Raw genomic sequence first — 20,251 nt, 5'->3', positions numbered from 1 at the left:
CGTGAAACTCCGTCTCGGGAGCCGGAAGTCTCCGTTCGGCACTCCGCCGGGACGGGGAATTGGAGGAGATCATCACCGCCATCACCGCCAACGCCTCTCCATCAACCAGCCATGTTTCCCCCATCCATGTGTGAGTAATTCCCCCGCTGTAGGCCGAAGGGGATGGTAGGGATTGGATGAGATTGGTCATGTAATAGCATAAGATTGTTAGGGCATAGTGCCTAGTGTCCGTAGATGGTACTTTTATGATATTGTTGCAACTTGTTATGCTTAATGCTTGTCACTAGGGCCCGAGTGCCATGATCTCAGATCTGAACATGTTATTGATTCATGAAGATATTCGTTGTTTATGATCTTACCTGCAAGTTGTATACACATGTCGCTGTCCGGAACCAATGGCCCCGAAGTGACGAAATCGGGACAACCGGAGGGAATGGTAGCGATGTGAGGATCACATGTGTTCACGGAGTGTTAATGCTTTGCTCCGGTACTCTATTAAAAGGAGTACCTTAATATCCAGTAGTTTCCCTTGAGGCCCGGCTGCCACCTGCTGGTAGGACAAAAGATGTTGTGCAAGTTTCTCATTGCGAGCACGTACGACTATAATTGGAACACATGCCTATTGATTGATTAGTACTTGGACACCGTTTATTATTATCTGCAAATGCCCTGCTATGATTGTTACATGAGTTTCTCTCATCCATGCAACGCCCGTCATCCGTCCCCGTGCCTACGATATTTTAATCCTGCTTGTTTACTAAAATCACTACTGCTGTCTTTGTTACTCTGCTGCTTGTTATTTCACTATCTGCTACTACTATAAAGCTGTTACTACTCGATAAACTCTTGCGAGCAAGTCTGTTTCAGTGCAGACTGAATTGACAACTCCGCTGTTAATGCTTTCAAGTATTCTTTGTCTCCCCTTGTGTCGAATCAATAAATTGGGTAATACTTCCCTCGAAGACTGTTGCGATCCCCTATACTTGTGGGTCATCAAGACTATTTTCACGGCGCCGTTGCTCGGGGAGCATAGCTTTATTTGGAAGTTCACTTGGATTAATATTGTTCGCTGCAAATTCTCCATCATGGGTAAACCTCGCGATACTAAGGTCGCCATATTACCATCCACTACAAGAAAAGGTACAACTGCGAGTACCTCTGCTTGCTCTTGATTCACCATCTGTGATTGATAAACTTGTTTCACCACCACATGCTTCAAATACTGGTACTTCGCTGAATCTGAAAACTCTCATAATACTGATAATATGTCTGTCTGTGCTTGATGATAGTGGTTCATTGGGAACTTTTCTAGATGCTAAAATTGCTAGGTCTAGACAAATTGAAAATGCTTGAAACTCCTGATGTTACTACACCCGTTAATTCACCCGAACTTGAATACTCTAGTGATGATCTTGATGAAGATTATGTGGAACTTGATGATGATTTTATTGAAAAATGCCATGCTACTACTGATGCAAGAAAAATTAAAAAGTTGCTTGCGGAACATACTGTTAGATATAAAGCTGTCTCTGATCCTAAATTTGCCACATCTCCTATAAACATTAGGGATAAAGATTATGATTTTTCTCTTGATCTATCTCATATAGCTATTGTTGAGAAAACACCTTTTGTGGTACTTGAAAAGAAAGTGCTTGTTGAACACATGACTGAGTTATCCACTTTGAGTAGCTTGTTTTCTGATGATGTTAAGAAGCGTACTTACTTTGTTGCTAAAATCTTTCCGTTCTCATTAAAGGATGACGCTAAAACTTGGTATAATAGTTTGCCACCTAGTTCTATTAAAAGTCCAAAAGAATTGCTTGCTGTTTTCTTCCGGAAATACTTTCCTGCTAGTGCTCAACATGCTGCTTTGCAGAGAGTTTATAATTTTGATCGGGAGATGAAGAGAAATTGCCTGAGGCTTAGGCGAGATTTTGCTCTCTTATTAGAGCTCGCCGACCATGATTTAGAAAAGCATGATTTACTTGATATATTTTATAGTGGACTAACCATTGAGTCTAGGGCATACCTGGATAGTTGTGCTTGGTTGTGTTTTCGGAAAAGAACTCCGGACGTATGCTGAAGAATTATTGGCTAAAATAGGCCGGAATTATGATGATTGGACTACGCTCGAACCAACTCCAACGCCAATAGTGAAGAAGAGGGGTTTAATTAAATTGAATGATGAAGATATGAGGGAAGCCAAGAAGTCTCTCAAGGAGAAAGGTATTAAATCCGAAGATGTGAAGAATCTACCTCCTATAGAAGATATATGTGAGATAATTCCCCTTCATCCATGATTGAGGTAAACTCCCTTCAACGCTTTACTAGGGAAGATATTCAGTATTCAAAACCTCTCGCGCAATGCTTAGATGAGTTTGATAATTATATTGTTAAGCAAGAAAATTTTAATATGAGAATAGAGAATCATCTAATGGAAAACTCTCAAGCTATTAGTGAATTGCATGATATTGTGGAGAGAACCTCCAATGATGTTAAGATGCTTGTTAAACATTTTCATATGGTTCAAACTCAAATTGATCAACTCACTAAAGTGCAAAATGACTTGTTAGGAAATAATGCTAAAGAAAAACATGCTTATGAAGTAACAACTAGAGGTGGTGTCTCTACCCAGGATCCTCTATATCCTGAAGGGCATCCCAAAAGAATTGAACAAGATTCTCAACGCATTGAACCTAGAGCTCCATCTAAGAAAAAGAAGAAGAAACATAAAAATGTTGTAGAATCCTCCGAACCTGCTAATGATCCTAATAGTATTTCTATTTCGATGTCTGAAACTGAAAGTGGTAATGAACATGATAAAGATAATGATAAGAATGATACTCCGATAAAGAAGAGGTTGAAAAAGAACACGAAAAGCATGCTAAAAATAAAAAGTATACTAAAGAAGATTTTATTACTGAGAAACATGGTAATGAAAGAGAACCTTGGGTGCAAAAGCCAATGCCTTTTCCTGCTAAGAAAATAAAATCAAAGGAAGAGGAACACTATAATAAATTCTGTGATTGGATGAAACCTTTATTCTTGCAAATCCCTTTTGACCGATGCTATTAAATTGCCTCCTTATTCAAAGTATATGAAAGATATTGTTACTAACAAAAGGAAAATCCCCAATGAGGAAATTTCCACTATGCTTGCTAATTACTCTTTCAATGGCAAAGTTCCAAAGAAGTTGGGCGACCCGGGTATACCTACTATTCCTTGTTCTATTAAAAATAACTATGTTAAAACTGCTCTATGTGACTTGGGCGCCGGTGTTAGTGTTATGCCTTTTTCTCTTTATAAGAGACTTTACTTAGATAAGTTGATACCTACTGATATATCTTTGCAAATGGCTGATAAATCTACTGCTATTCCTGTTGGTATATGTGAGGATGTTCCTGTTCAAGTTACTAATAACTCGCTTGATATTAACTGATTTTGTTGTGTTGGAAATGCCTGAAGATGATAATATGTCTATTATTCTTGGGAGACCTTTTCTTAACACCGCAGAGGCTGTTATTGATTGCAATAAAGGAAAGGTTACTTTCAATGTTGATGATAAGGAACACACCGTCTATTTCCCCAAGAGAATTGAAAGAGCGTGCGGAGTTAATACTATCTCTCATGTGAGAACTATCAAAGTGGGAACCATCGATTGTCCTATATATGAGCCTAAAGAAGAATATCAAACTCTTGTGATTGGATCCATATCAATAAAATTCAAGGTAACATGATTGATTTGAGGTTTATTTCTTCATATGCTATGTAAAATTTATTTGGTGGCAAGACTTGATCAACCTTGTTAACAAATACCTTTTATATGCATAGAGGAGGTAAACAACATCTCTTTCTTCCTCCACTTGCTTTAGTTGCTGTAGCATTTTTAATTTGCAAAGTTTCTTAGTTGATTTGAGATTTCAAAAATTTTCTCGGCCGAGTAATAATAAACTTAATACCCGGAAAATGTGCATTTTTCAAAGTTTTCAAAAATTCGCGAAAATTACACCGTTGGTCCTATTTTTCGACGAGGCACTCAGGAGAACCGGAGGATGACCTGTGGGGCACCACAGGGTGCCACACCACAGGCCGGCGCGGCCAAGGAGGTGAGCGCGCCACCATGTGGTGTGGGCCCCTCCTAGCCCCACTACATCATCTCTTTCTCCCAACATCTTCTCTCTCCCGAAAAAACTCGAACCAACTTTCTCTCACTCGCGTTTTTGCTCAAGAGCTCAGGATTTTTCGATCTCTTTGCTCAGCTCAGATTTCTGTTTGAAATTTGGCACATTTGCTCTCCGGTATGTGACTCCTTCGATTATCCAAATAGAATTTTGTTTGGTTGAGTATATCTTGAATATTTTGCTGCTGTAGGTAACATGTTTAGTGAGCTTGCATGTTTGTTCTAAGTGGTAGAAACTAGTTTTGATGCATGATTAGTACTCTAGCAAGTTCCTATGGTAGTTTCCCTCAATTATATGTCACCAAATCAAGTTTTATATTGTTTGTTGAAAATTTCAGAAAATGAAGAAGTTCAAATTTGGAGAATTGTTCGGGAAAGGAACAACCAGCACCGGGAGGCCTTCTAGGACCGCCACCCAAATTAGGCGGTCGTACAATGAGGACATCATCGCGCCTAGCTTCGCGCCCGAAGAGGACAATGGGGCTCCTAATGCCTCATCCTTCCCATGTTATGATTTTCTGACAAATGCAGGGATATTGGATGATTTCTTCTCCCTTGTCAACAGGGCGGGCTTAACCACCTACGTTGGAGATGAAAGGGAGCAATACCACATGCTCACCAAAATTTTTGTCGAGAGCTTCAAGTTCCAAAACACGGAATATAATCCGACAATTGCATTCAAGATCTATGGTACTCCTGTTACTATGGAATTGGAAGAATTTTGTCGTGCATTGGATATTGCCCCTGTAGGTACAGCAAGGAGGATCGATAACAACCCTCGGGACTTGTTGGAGCTTTATCGAGGGATCACCAATGATGACTGTCGCACCATTCAGCGGGGCAAGATAAGGAACATTCAACTCCCCGCCATTAAATATTTTGCATATTACGTTGCCACTAGCATACTTGGTAGGGAGAACACTAGCAATATTTCTAGTTACCATCTTGCTTTCTTGAATATTGCACTTACTTGGACAGACATCTTATCATCTTGGTTCTCTTATTGCTCGCCGCTTGTCTACCAAGGGGCCTATTTTTGGAGGAACTATTGCACTTCGCATTTTAACACATTTAGAGCTTCCTATTGATCCTAATGATGTGCCATTAACCCCTAGGAGGCTTGATATCATTTCTATGAAAAGCCATCAATTTGTTACCACCGAGTCTACTTTAGATAATATGGCCTATAGAATGTTGTTTGCTGACGGGGATGAGAAAGAAATCCCTCTTCCCCAGCCAGGTTTGTTTGATATTGACAGGCAACCATGGTCGCGCACTAAGGAGGAGGTGGATGAACATATGAAGATACAAGATTTCCACCAGCAGCATGACTCCGAGGACGCCGAGCCCTCCTACGATTACACCGTCACGTATCCGGGTGCTTCTTCTAGCACATACCCGGAATATGATCCATCTTCGTCGTACCACGGAGACACTACCTCATGGTCTCGATGGGGTTGAACTCCACTTAGGCCAAAAGCCTAAGCTTGGGGAGAGGTATACCGGCATCACTCATTCTTTGTATATTATGATTGCTGGATACTTGTATATACTTGTTTAGTCTCTTTGAGTGATTTTCTAATGGGAGGAAGATGATATTTGGGGAAGTGCTGCCTGAAAACAGATTCTGGGCTGTTACCGTAAAAATTCGTGCGCACAGCCAGGACGTTATTTTGCGAAGCCAATTTTTGTGCATGTTCCCCAGGTTGTTATCTAACTTTCATTAGTTGAACACTTTTTGAACTGAGCGACGTAAGATTTTTGTAAAAATCGATTTCTGTACTGCTGTCAGGTTTTGGCAGATTTCTGCCATCTCGCTTTTCTGTGTTTCTTTTAGTTTGCTATTTCTTGTTTCCACTTTGTTTCTTTCCCAAAACACAAAAAGACCAAAAATATTTCTGTTGTTTCTCTTCACCATTTGTTTATCTTGGTTTCTTTCATTTGTTTCGCTTTATTTGCTATGGCTAGTTTGCTATAAGAAAACCCAAAAAGATTTTGCTTTGTTTGCTTGTTTTCTTTTGTTCTTGTTCTCAAATTCGAAAACACCAAAAATATTTGCTGTTCTTCTTTGGTTTGTAAAGTTCATCATGAGTTCAATGGTCTTCGGTGGCTGGAGCGTGGTTTTCATTTCATATTATCCAAGCTACACAAGTGAAAAGGCAATAATGACGATCTACGACAATCTGATTGTGGTGAGAGGCTGGTATGAACTCTATTTGTTTTCATTTCTGTACATATACTCATCCATGTGAGCATGCTTAGTTGGTTCATGTGAGGTATATGTTATTTAAGAAAGTCTTGTAGTTCATGATCTCTCATGTTTAGCTCCAATTTATTAATATGAGTAGCATGTTATGGATGTTTGCTTGCATTGTTTTATTCATAAGTAAGTATGGCATTGTGGTATCCTCCTCTGAATAATTCAGTTATATCGACTTGGCACATGCTCACGCATGCATATGACTGAACAAGAGTCAATTAAGCCTCAATGATTTACATTGCTTCGGAGTTCTTGTATTACTTTTATGCCTCGGTTAATTTATTTTGCCGCAAGCATGATTATGACGATTCTTGCTCTCTTGATTTGTCGCTCCCTAGTCTTTTTGCTAGCCTTCACTCATACTGAGCGGGAACGCTGCTCGTGCCTCCAAACACATGAAAACCAAGTTATTCCAGAGTGTCCACCATAAATACCTATGCATGGCATTTCAAACCATTCCAAAGTAAATTGTCACGCGCTACCTTTAAAATCTTCGAAATGCTTCTTAATTTGTGTTAATGTTTCATAGCTCATGAGGAAGTATGTGGTGTTTAGCTTTCAACCTTGTCATTTACTTTTGACGGACTCTCATATGGAATAGTGGCACATCCGCTTATCCAATAATTTTGCAAAAAGAGCTGGCAATGGGATTCTCGATCCCGAATTAATTAACTTAAATAGACACTCCTCCATGGTTTGTGATTGTTGGACGGCACCCGAAGGATTCGGTTAGCCATGGCTTGTGTAAGCAAAGGTTGGGGGGAGTGTCATCATCATAATAAAAATAAACTAAAAAGGTACTCCTTCATGGTATGTGATTGTTGGCAGGCACCCGAGGATTCGGTTAGCCATGGTTTGTGTAAGAAAGGTTGGAAGGAGTGCCACATAAACATGCAAATAATTCATGGGAGCCGCTCTTGAAAGTCCGGTTGGCGAGGTAGTTGGTGTACCCATTACCATTCGTTGACAACAACAAACACCTCTCAAAATAATTTTACTCCTGCTTTACAAATGAAAAGCTCTAGCGCATGTTAATCACTGCTTCCCTCTGCGAAGGGTCAATCTTTTACTTTTATGTTGTGTCTCCATCCTTTCTTTGAGCACTTTCTTGAGAGCACAACTGTCATTCTTAGTATAATATGCTTGTCTCAAAATATGATTGATTGTGGTATAACTTTGATGCTTTTATCTTTGACAATCACTACTTCTAGTCTTTCTATGAACTCCGGAGGTGCCGGGCATTTATGTTTTGCCAATCAAATACGGGCAAGCGAGATACCACTTTATCATACTCTCTTATGAACATTGCAATCCTCGCTTATATACATAATTCATGATGCTTATTATTAATTGTTGGTACCTCTTCATGATTGACATAGCTGTTAGATGATCTTATTTGCATGTATCTTATTATGAACTGCTTAAGTATTAGCCATATCATGAGAATATATACATCATATGAACAAATGTGTTCGTGAAAGTTCTTTTATCGCTCGGTTGTTAACTGAATTGCTTGAGGACAAGCAATAAGCTAAGCTTGGGGGAGTTGATACGTCCAAAACGTATCTACTTTCCCGAACACTTTTGCTATTGTTTTGCCTCTAATTTGTGTATTTTGGATACAACTAACACGGACTAACGCTCGTTTTCAGCGAGAGCTGTTACAGTGTCTCGTTTTTGTGCAGAAATCCAACTTTCGGGAAAAACCTCGGGATTTTGACGAAAGGGCCTATTTTCCCGGAATGCGGCGGAGCCGAAGGACAAGTAAGGTGGAGGCCCGAGGGCCCCACACCATATGGCGGCGCGGCCCGGGGGGCCCGCGCGGCCATGTGGTGTGGCCCCTCGGCTGGCCTCCGACGCCCCCTTCGGACTACTTGTTCGCCTCGACCTAAAAACGCACGGGGAGAAGTCGAAGTCGCCAAAACCCTCCGAACGCCGCCACATCGCGAAACTCCGTCTCAGGAGCCGAAGTCTCCGTTCCGGCACTCCGCCGGGACGGGAATTGGAGGAGATCATCACCGCCATCACCGCCAACGCCTCTCCATCAACCAACCATGTTTCCCCCATCCATGTGTGAGTAATTCCCCGCTCGTAGGCCGAAGGGGATGGTAGGGATTGGATGAGATTGGTCATGTAATAGCATAAGATTGTTAGGGCATAGTGCCTAGTGTCCGTAGATGGTACTTTTATGATATTGTTGCAACTTGTTATGCTTAATGCTTGTCACTAGGGCCCGAGTGCCATGATCTCAGATCTGAACATGTTATTGATTCATGAAGATATTCGTTGTTTATGATCTTACCTGCAAGTTATATACACATGTCGCTGTCCGGAACCAATGGCCCCGAAGTGACGTAAATCGGGACAACCAGAGGGAATGGTAGCGATGTGAGGATCACATGTGTTCACGGAGTGTTAATGCTTTGCTCCGGTACTCTATTAAAAGGAGTACCTTAATATCCAAGTAGTTTCCCTTGAGGCCCGGCTGCCACCGGCTGGTAGGACAAAAGATGTTGTGCAAGTTTCTCATTGCGAGCACGTACGACTATAATTGGAACACATGCCTATTGATTGATTAGTACTTGGACACCGTTTTATTATTATCCGCAAATGCCCCGCTATGATTGTTACATGAGTTTCTCTCATCCATGCAACGCCCGTCATCCGTCCCCGTGCCTACGGTATTTTAATCCTGCTTGTTTACTAAAATCACTACTCTGCTGTCTTTGTTACTCTGTCTGCTGTTATTTCACTACTGCTACTACTATAAAACTGTTACTATCGATAAACTCTTGCGAGCAAGTCTGTTTCCAGTGCAGCTGAATTGACAACTCCGCTGTTAAGGCTTTCAAGTATTCTTTGTCTCCCCTTGTGTCGAATCAATAAATTGGGTAATACTTCCCTCGAAGACTGTTGCGATCCCCTATACTTGTGGGTCATCAACCACTGCAGGTGTAGTACACAAGTCGTTGACATAACACAAGTGAAACACCGTTCCACTCATATTACATCTCTCAGAGTGGTACAACAGAAACATATGCGAGTCCAAGGTATGTCTATAGAAGTACACATGAAGTGTTTACATAAGATCAACACAACCTCCTACTTTACAGTGAGGTAAAACTTCAAATAAAGTTCCAGAAGAACGACTCGTAGTCTATCTTATTGCTAACTTAAGTTCAAGAGCTACTTGGCTTGCTATAGAAATCTAGCTACTTAGGTGCTAGGATTAGGGAAAGGTTCCCTTCTATTACTAATCTAGGTTTCCAGTATAGCTGATGCAGAAGTTGACTCCATTGACTTCTTTGATTGGATTCTTCATCTTGTTGCAGTTGACTCCTTTGTCTTCGAGTTCCACGGTAGTTTCTCCTTCAGTGCTTTGATCTAAGAAGGGGGTTCAAACGAGATAGAATGAGTACGAGCGTACTCAGCAAGTTCATATTAGGAAATATGTGTATCATGCACTAGCTACAGCCATAGACCATAAAGTCATAGGCCAATGCAAGTTTTCATAAACATTTCTTCAAAAGGTTTATTTTATTCTGAAAACTATGCCCGTCAGTCTTCACAGGTTGACTAGAACTTCGTGGAGTTCCTTTCCTGCCGCGTTCGCAGTTCCCTTCCCGGAACAGGGAGTGACGATCACAATTCGGTATCCTCCGCAGAGGTGCGTTACTTTTCCCATAAGAGACCTTATCCTTGTTGCCAACCGGGCTCGAGATTCCGTCCACACTTCCTTTGGTGTGAGGCCAGGTGTAAGATCCAAGCCCACACCGCCTTCTCCGCGACTGCAAACCCACCCTTTTGTCCAACCGTACACCTCCAGTAGACTTCCCCCGATAATACGGCTTTACTCATGGTGTACTCCGGACAATCCCTCATAGATCGTAGAGCTTATCATCACTAATGGATGGGGATTTAAAAGGATATCCCAACCTATTGCGGCAGTGCCTCCGGCACCCCACCGGCTCTCCGATCCGTTGGTGTGCGGAAGGGAAAAGATACTGGCTGGCTTCCCAGAGCCATTATAGATCTCATGGTCAACGCGGTTTGTACGGCGCTAGAATCACTCTGGACGGCATTGGTAATTAATCCTAGGGTGATATAACCCATTGCAATGGAACCTCCACCATATCAACACATACCATGGTTCCATTGCCCACCACATAGTCATATTCATAATTGTAAAATAATACTTTGCTTTTCAATGCATGAGTGATAAGTATAGTACTTTGCATATAGTTTGATACAAATAATCAAATGACATGAGCAAGCGATGAACTTGCCTTTCTTGGCTGCAAGATTACGCGAGGCAAAGCTTCGATACGTGAGAACTCCAAATGCTGAAATACCATCATCGTCCGGTAAGGACAATGTTTAAAGAGCTGGCAAAGATGCTATAATGCATAGTATGAGATGCAATCGTTTCGAGCATAACCTGATCCCGATGATTTAAGATTGATGAGTTGTAAAGATTTGTTTAGGGTTTGTTGCACCTTTAGAATGGTTCTCAAACAAGGTTCTTATTAGGGTTTGGTTATATTAGCATCATAACCAAGTGATATAAGACATCATAACAATCATACACATAAAGAATAGTAAATAATATGTAAAGAACAGTTGTCAATTTTAAGTCCTACAAGACATGGTTGATGATTACTTATATTATACTTCAAAAGAATAACTTTTGAAGAACATGTTAATTAAGAACTAGCAAGTATTTCAAATAAGAACTATGCCTTCTATGGTTTGATTAACATTTGTACTCCAAAAGAATAACTTTTGAAGAACGAGGTTAAATAAGAATATGAACTACTATATATAGGAGCTATGTAACTCTAGGGTTTACTATTGGGTTCATTTAGTTTCACTAATAGTAACTAGTTGATTCTTAACTTGGATTGGGTTTCTATATAGCAAGTATTGGTAAGTTTATTGCTATGGTTTATTCTAAGCATCATATCCAAGGATGGTTATTAAGATGGTTCTATAATTAGCTATTAGGGTTACTATGGGTTAGGTTTACTATAACTTCTTATTTGTTTCACTAAGAACTCACTAATGGTTTCCAAGCTAAGTGGTTTATGATCCTTAAGTAGGGTGTAGTGGAACAGGGGCATGTGATGTGCATTACTACACAAGTTGGGTATTAGGGTTTATCATTATAGTGTTACTAGGGTTTGATGATTGAGGTTGATCCGAATGGTGTGGTATATAGGAATAGTGATCAATGGTGTCAATGTGAGGTTAGCAAGCTAGGGTTTGCAATTAAGTGGTACTAGTGGATCATATAGGTGTTAACCAAAAATAAAGACATGAAATGATGGTCTCATGTGAATTGTACCTAGTTTTATTTTAGTGGATCATGAGTATGCACTCATTGGTTGTTTATTAAGGTTTTACATGTAAAGGTGAAGTTGCTATGATCACATGGGCTAAACCCCTAGGGTTTTAGGATTGGAACTATTTTAGGATGATCTCATAAAATGATGGAACCAAGATTCTTGTTTATATTAGAATTAGGGTTTCTAAATTTTGATTTCATTATTAACATGATAATTGGTAGAGATTATTACTAAATTGAAGATAGAAGTAATAATGGATTTAACACTATATTATTTTTCAAAAGACTTAAATATGATAAATACTATTAGGGTTTAGGGTTTTAATTGAAGTAATGGTCAATTTGGATTCTCATGTGATTAAACATAACCATTAAGAAACAATTGTTGTTTTTATATGGCAATAATAATGTGAAGTAATATTTAATATTTTATTTATGTGAAGAATTGAAACAAGAAATTATCTCCTTAGTTTTTAGGTTTTAATAGTTTAAGATTTAAAATTTGGTCTTCTAAAATTTTAGAGGAAATTCATATTGTTGTTCTTTTAAACTTTAAGTATTTGTTTTCTATTTTATTTATAGAGGTCATTTTATGATACTCACTTCTACTTATTGATTTATTTTTATTTTACTTAAATGTTTAAAAGATTTTCCTAAAAATAACAAATACAAAAAAAAAATAAGAATACCAATAGACCAAGTGGTCTGTTGGGCTGGCCCAATTGGCTTGGCCCAAACCTGGCCCAGTCGAGTTGGTCTGGTTGGGTCAGGTGAACCCAACCCCGACCCAGCTCCTCAGTCCCTCGACGACCTCCTCCTCTCTCGTCCCTCTTGCTCCTGCCCAGGCGACCATGGCTCCGCCGCGCCGCCTCTCATTCTCGCTCGACTCTGGTCCTCCCCGACGCCGGCATGGTGGGGATATGGACCGCCTCGTCGTGCTCTATCCTTCTATCCAATTCGATTTGATTTTCCCCACTCCTTTCTCTGGATCCCGACCCCTGGAACCCTAGGTCCGCCACTAGTATACCCGGCCGTTGCCGGCCGATTCCGGCTGCACTCTCTGGCAAACAGGACCTCCCCTTGGAGCGCCTCAAGCCCCAGCTAAGCTCTGCCCTACCCGGCTGCTCTGGTTCCTCACGTGGTGGTGTCCTGGTGGTGTGCTGCGGTACTGGTGGAGCGGGTGGTGTTGGTGGTGTGGCTCCGGTGTTGCTGTGGTGGTGGTGCTTCTGTGAGCTGCGGTGCTCGACATCGATGGACGGCGCCATAGACGCAACCTTGGCGTCGGTGTACCGGTGGTGTTGTCGCTGTTCACACTGCATCTTCGACCTCGACGCCGGCAGGACGGCGTCGCCGATGCAACCCCGGCGTCAACCGCTACGACTACTCCTCTATAACACTGTGAGCTACTCATACCCTCTTTCCCTCTCTCTCTGTCTCTCGGCATTCTATATGGCTATGGATTTGTTGGCCAAGAACTTGTGGGTGCTTGGCCAGATTATTGCATATGATTGGGAGTGCTATACATGTGCTATATGACTTGTAAAATTATCAGTCCAGTACTGATGCTAGTGAGTTATATTATATGCTTAAGATTGGTAACTCATATGTGAAATGAAATGCTTCCCTTTTGGATGGATTAATCCTCCAAAGCATGTGTAGTCTGTGGTGTCATTAATCTGACAAAACTGAATGTATAATTTCAGTTTAAAGGATTTGGTTACATTTGTTTTGATCTCAAGCATGTGTTGAGCTATGGCACTATGCCAGTATTGATGTGTACAGAGACCTGATTTACTTGATGCTTGTTGTGAGCTTATAAGCATGCTGAAAATGATCTTGCTATTGAAGTAAATGATTAAGTGATGTTCTATTATGAATATGCATGATCTTGGATAGTTGTGCTGGAGTGCACAAAGTGGTGCCTTGCTTGTTTCTTGAATATGATCTAGTTGCAATTAGCAACTAGAAATGATTTATGCAAGGTTAGTTTTTATTGGTGGATCTGGCTTTCCTTTTTGTTTGATAGTTATAAACTGATAAGAACAGATCTGGCCCGACCCTGTAGCCTTGCCAATGATGCATAGGCTGAGGCACCAATTTAAAATAAGAACAGATACTATTGATGACTTAAAATTCTCTGTGATGATTCTTGCATAGCATCTCTATGCAGATCTGAGAGAAAACAAATCCTTCCAATCCTCCTAAGTGAAAACTTAGTTGAAGGGTAGATGGATCTGCTTCCTATGCATATTACCCTTTTATTTTCCCCAGGATGCAAAGGCTAAGAACACATACTTTTATTAAGTTGTTGGATCAACCTGCTGTTTGTGTAGATCTTGACCTTCTGGCATGTGGATTGATCTTCTTCTTGTGGCATGCTTGTTCCCCAGAATCTGATTGACCTACTTGTTGTAGCCTCCTCCTCCTAGCTTCCTGATCTGCTATTTGGCTCATTTTTATGTGGAACAAAACAAGATACTGCTGATGTGTTCTTGATTTTGCTGGATAGTGAGCTGAGGTGTGAGATGAACTACAAGAATGGTTTGCTGGTGTATGCACCACACGGTACGGCTGGACTGTTGCTTTGCTTTTGTAGTGCTGGCTGTTGGCTGTGTGTGTGACAGCACACAGTGTGCATGTTGTGACTGTGCTGCTTAGAGATGACCTCATCTGATTGTACAAGTTCCCATGTTGATTTTCTTTTCCTCTAGTGCAAGGCATGGTTGAGCTGATGTTTATCCACTGTTGGCCTTTATTTTTGATACAGTCAGATATGTAATACATATGGGCATTATCTATCATTTGTGGTTTGGTTATTCATTGATTAACTCTGGCTAATGATTCATCTTGACCTGTTAATGCCAATGGTGAATTCTCTTAAACTAAAAACACGTGGGCTTTAAGGAAACAAGCTAGATTAGAGGGAACTTATTTGTTGCATTGTTGCCTGTCTAGAAAGAAAAATGGATCATGCCCATATTGCCTTAGTCTCATGTTGCCTTCATGCTCAGAGTTGCCTCTCCTGATCCAAGTGTCGTCCAATTGTCCCTTAAATGATCCATTTGACCCTAATGTTGCCTAAGTAATTGTTTCTCCCTCTAATCGGAATTTGGGTGTTAGGTCAAGTTCCTAATACCCGATAGCTAGTTTCCAATATTTAACATTGCCTCACCAAAGGTGAGGCAAACATTTTAACATTAACCCCATTTCTTTATCTTTGTTGTTTCTTTTGCAGGGAAGAGGAAACAAGAATATCAAGATTAGATTTAGGATTTAATCTTTATTATTTTGGCAATCCTCTATTTCTTTTCCAACATGTAATATTCCATAAATGTTGTAAGGAAATACTTATGTGAAACATTATTTGTAATATTTGATCCTCATTTATAATTATATTTACTTTGTATTTATATAATTGTTTAGAATTTAGATTCCAATTCAAATTCCAATTCAAAATCTTATTTGAATTATGTCTTTCACATTTGAATTTGAATTCAAACTATTTCCCTCGAAAACATAATAAATCAACAAAGGTCATGTCGAAATTTATCGCACTTGTGCCGATGACATACATCAATTCCATCGACACAAGAGAAACCTCGATCACTTTGTGTTTTTAGATGAACGCGCGAAAATTCCCCGGATTTTCTATGCATGAATGCAATGCACACTCTCGTGTTCTCTCTTTTTCTTGCCTCTAAACCTGGGATATTACAGCCTCTCCCCCTTAAACTGAACTTCGTCCCGAAGTTCGAACGCTCTCACGTTTCGGAATGTGGAACCGACTTGAACATATCACAATCCTTTTAATTCCATGGTGATCTCAGTAGATATAATTGGATATATCCCTTATCCAGATACTTCTTGTAGTCTTCTGATGTCTGGCACCGATACTTCCTTTATGCAAGGAGTTCCTTATAACATTCGAAACTTCTAGTCTTATTCTACAAAGATCCTTGGATTAGGACAGCTTCTTATACTAATGGACTTTACTGATAGTTGTGGTGACAGTTTCCTATCTGATATCCAAAGCTTGGTTCTACCAGTTATGGTATAATATGGCACTACGGTGTACCAGCTGCGGTGCCCAAACCTTAATTCTAAAAGATTTATTTAAGGTAGGGTATTGTTTTCCCTTACTACCACAACGGAAGTAATGATACTTAGTAAGGTATTTACAACAGGCATGGTCCTGGTGGTTTATTCCGACGAATGGATTAGACTCATTTAGTCCATCCAATCATGGCTTCTAGTTTATGCTAGTTATACTCCTTTTTGTTTCTTTAGGTTCCATGGAAGGAATCTTGCTAATAATCATCAGTTTTGGTATGGTCAAACCCTTCGGTCTATTGTTTTCTTAGGCTTTGATTGTCCTCCGATATCTACTTCCTCCAACTTCATTATCTAAGACTTACTTAAGTTCTCTTGGTTTCGAGTAATTACAATTAACCACTCAAGTTAAGGTCTAACCCTTACTTCCTCGAGATATGAACCTCGGCTTCTGGTCTGACATCCTCCTGAGAGTACTTTTGTATGGGTACTTCCCAACAACCTTATGAAAATAAGATTGTACTTCCTCCCAGATCAGACCTTTTTCTTTGTCTATCATACCCCAAGTCATATTTCAATACTTCTCCTTCAGCCTTCCTCTCCCCCTTGGAGTTTACTAATGATCTTCAAACTACCTTTCTTCTAATCATTAAACTCCAAGGTTAGGTAGTTGGTCTAAGTCTGGTTTATATTTTGTAGCTTTCTAAAGTCTCACGAAGAATTCTTTGTGGTGTATCCACTCAGTTGTGGTTATCCGATGTGAATCCTCCGACTAAATGGTTACTAGCTACGAGATACCAGCTGTGAAATACTAGCTGCGGAATCCCTCTTTCCTTTAGAGTGAAAGAATGATTAAGCTGTGGACTATTTGTTACCAGCTGTAGACTATCTAACACAAGATGTGGCTTATTGGATACCAGCTGTGGCTATGTTATGGTTCTAGTCAACATCTACCTACCAGCTGTGGCTACTTTTATAGTTTTAGTCAAGATATACCTCACTTCACATACTTTCTCTTCATGATTATCCTATATCAGCTGCGGTCTTATTATACCCACTACGACTTCCCTTGTCTATTTTCCTTCTTCCAGGGTTTGTTTTGCAAGAAAACCACTTGTTGATACTATGAAAATAGTATTGTAAGTGACTTCACTTGCATTCCCTTCTTCCATAATGATTACGGCTCTACTTCTACTGCTCCATATTCACTATTTTTCTCACTTTCATGGTACTTCCATGTTGAAGTACTCCTTAATTGAGGATAAAAGTGAGTTTCAATTGGTCCTTCCTTCGGAGTATTGTGGTTACTTCCCACAACTTTACTTCCTTCTTCTAATGAACCTTCATCTTGACTTCAAAATCTTCAGAATTCGTCACTTCCTCACACGAATACCTTTACCCTCTAGACCTATAACATCAAGTAAGAGCTTGATATTGCAACATGCATTTGCATATCAAAATCAAACTTCATGTATGGATCTAGTCAATCAATGAAAATCCAATAAAATTCAAGAAGATTCAGCTTTGTGTTTATAATACACATCCTTATATGCCCGAATATAATAGTTGGGTAAGACATCCCTAAACATCAGGCTCAGATGTGTAGTATATAACACCACATAAGATAGGTTTAGGTTGTGATACTTAGCACAAATACGTGAATTTCTACTATTTGTCTCAACATTTGTCCTAATTGCACATTTGCAATGAGACAAACTTGAAACAAGATGGCCTGGGATAGTTGAAGTTAACCTAGTTTTCTTTGGAAGTACTAACAAAATAATATACCATATATAGGTTCTATTGATGACTACTTCCTATGATACAATTAGTTCTAACATGTCTACTCTAAACACATGATTGTGTAGAATATACCACCTATAACTCTAGGATTTCTCTATGTGATATGCTATAAATAAGCCTTCTTTAAATTAAGGACTATGGTTATAACATACTTGGTACAGTTATTAGGATTTTAAGGCCTAAGCTTTCGAACTATTCCCTAAATCCTACTCCTCATCATACTTCTGTTAACTTACTTATGATGTTCTACTCCCTCACATCATGATTCTCAAGTGAATCATATATGATTACAACTTCTCTACTATATAAAAAGGAGGAACTGGTTCTGTTTCCTCCGGTCAAAAGTTTCGTCCTACATATTTCTCATCTGACCATTTTACCCTTCCACCACATCATCAAACAATGCATCAGCGTGCCATAAATGTTATCCACCATCAACGACCATGATTCATGGGATTACACATTTTTTTACGACCATTAGAAAGATTTTTTTCCATCGCTCCGTCCCACGCGGGATTTTCCTCCATAACTCACGCAGAAGAAACCGGCAATATTTATAGCACACGCAGAAGAAACCGGATGAAACCGCCCAGGCTAAAGCAAATCATACAGAATCATTGTTTCTGCAGAAGAAAATCAATCGCGAATCCCCAATCCCATGACCATGGTCCCCAGTCGTACGCCGCCTTCCTCCTGCCACGGCGAGAAAGCCTAACTCCATCGATCTACCCCGCCGACTCCAGCTTCATTGCCTAGCAAACACCAGCACCAACCGGGCAATCGCTGGTGGCGCAGCTCAACCCCATAGCCGTCGCGGTCCAGGAGGGGGCCAAGGCGAACGCGGAGCGGTGCGCCATTCGCGGCGCTCGACCAGCGCTCAACATCACATCGCAGGCCTTGAAGAGGATGCATCACTCATCACCGGAAGAAGACGACCCGGACTCGGTGGATTCCATGGTCGGGGAAGGGCACGCTGCACACCACAACAGGAGCGTGGACAGGCAACACGACAGGGGCGTCTTCGGCGGCCCACAGGCTCGCCTCGCCTCACGCAGGTATGGAGCGCAACATGACTCAGGGCTGCGCGGGTTTTCAGGGCGGCGGTGGTTTGGGAGGCACATGCGGCAGTGTTCTCCTAGGCGTTGGCGTCGGCGGTGGATCTTGCCGGTGCGAAGATTTCTAGCGGGCGAACCGCTGCTAGACAAGATTGACCTGATGTGATGGTGTGTGATGCACTCTTCTCCCTCGCTCACCAATTCTTCTCTCTGCACGGTGAGGTGTGGCGCAGCAGCTTCGGCCTCCGGGGGCTAATCTGGGTTTGCAATCAGACTTAGTTCCCTTGCACTAAATAAGTTTTCTTGTTGATGAGTTTTAGCTTCTTGCACTGACTCAAATTTCCAGGCAGGTGTTATGTACTAAATATAGTCTTCGTTTGGGTAAGTTTGGGAAATCCTGATGGAAGCAACGCAGCCATGGTTGCTATTCCACAATAACAGGGAATAGTATCAGGAGGAAAGAGGTGTACTTATTGACTTTTGTGGAGAAGAAACATCACTACATCAGCCATGCAAAGAGAACGAGCTGACTTGGGAGTTACAGATACGAATGCTAGGTAAGAAGAAACAACAACATAATCTGCTCCATATAATCTGCTCCATTTAATCAGGTGGAACAACTTCTTACATGAACTTCAAATCACCGGGTGGAGTTACAGTTAAATCCATGGGATCTGCACTCATGTAGAACTTGTTTTGCTTTACAAACTGAACTTATATTTCACTTTTTTGGGGAGTGCAGGGCTGCAGGCAATGTTGCACAATGTGCATGCCCACCTTGTAGTCTGGACTCGCCAGTATGACGACTGTAGATGTGATGGCTATGAGGAGAATCATAATACAATGAATTGTAACAGGTACCTTCTTTTTATCTCAAAAACATGCATTGTTTGGGTGAAATCAAGACAGAGACACTTGAAATACCATACAAAATTATCCATCTTATTCATAAAATATGAGAATAAGATTCTTTGCATTATTTCAGAGACTTCTATGGCATTTTGTGCCATGTTATTTCTCCTGAGCTGCCATGCTGGTTTGTTTATACCAAAACGTACCAAGAGATGTTCAAAAAAATTCTAGGTGCAGGTGCTTGGTGACTTAATCGCTGGTTCATGTACCTGGGAAGTTGTCATCTTCTTGAAGTAGAGATAAAAGTTCATCTAATTCTAAGTTTGTTTGAATTGTCAAAGGGATCAGGTGCTACATGTCTGCAATGCTATATCTATTTAGTGTTAAATAATATTGGGTAATGGTTACCATCAGTTTAAGAAATATTCATTTCTTTGATTGATCCCGATATCAGAAATGAATATGAGTGAGGAGTGTTAGATGGACTGTAGCATTAGCCGTGAACTGATTTAGCATTCGTGTACTGATGTACAACGTAACCCAAATTGCTAATTCATATTACCGATAATAATCAAATTACTTCTAACATCATCTGATTGTAAACTCTACATCAGACAGCCTCCCGTACCCCCAGCCTCCCAGCCCTAGCCGCCGCCGCCGCCGGTAGCGCCGCCGGGGCAAAGACCCACGGGGCATGGCGGCGGCGG

This window comes from Lolium rigidum, chromosome 2 (assembly GCF_022539505.1).
Source record: "Lolium rigidum isolate FL_2022 chromosome 2, APGP_CSIRO_Lrig_0.1, whole genome shotgun sequence".
Classification (NCBI taxonomy): domain Eukaryota; kingdom Viridiplantae; phylum Streptophyta; class Magnoliopsida; order Poales; family Poaceae; genus Lolium; species Lolium rigidum.
Note: the sequence above shows the minus strand (reverse complement) of the source record.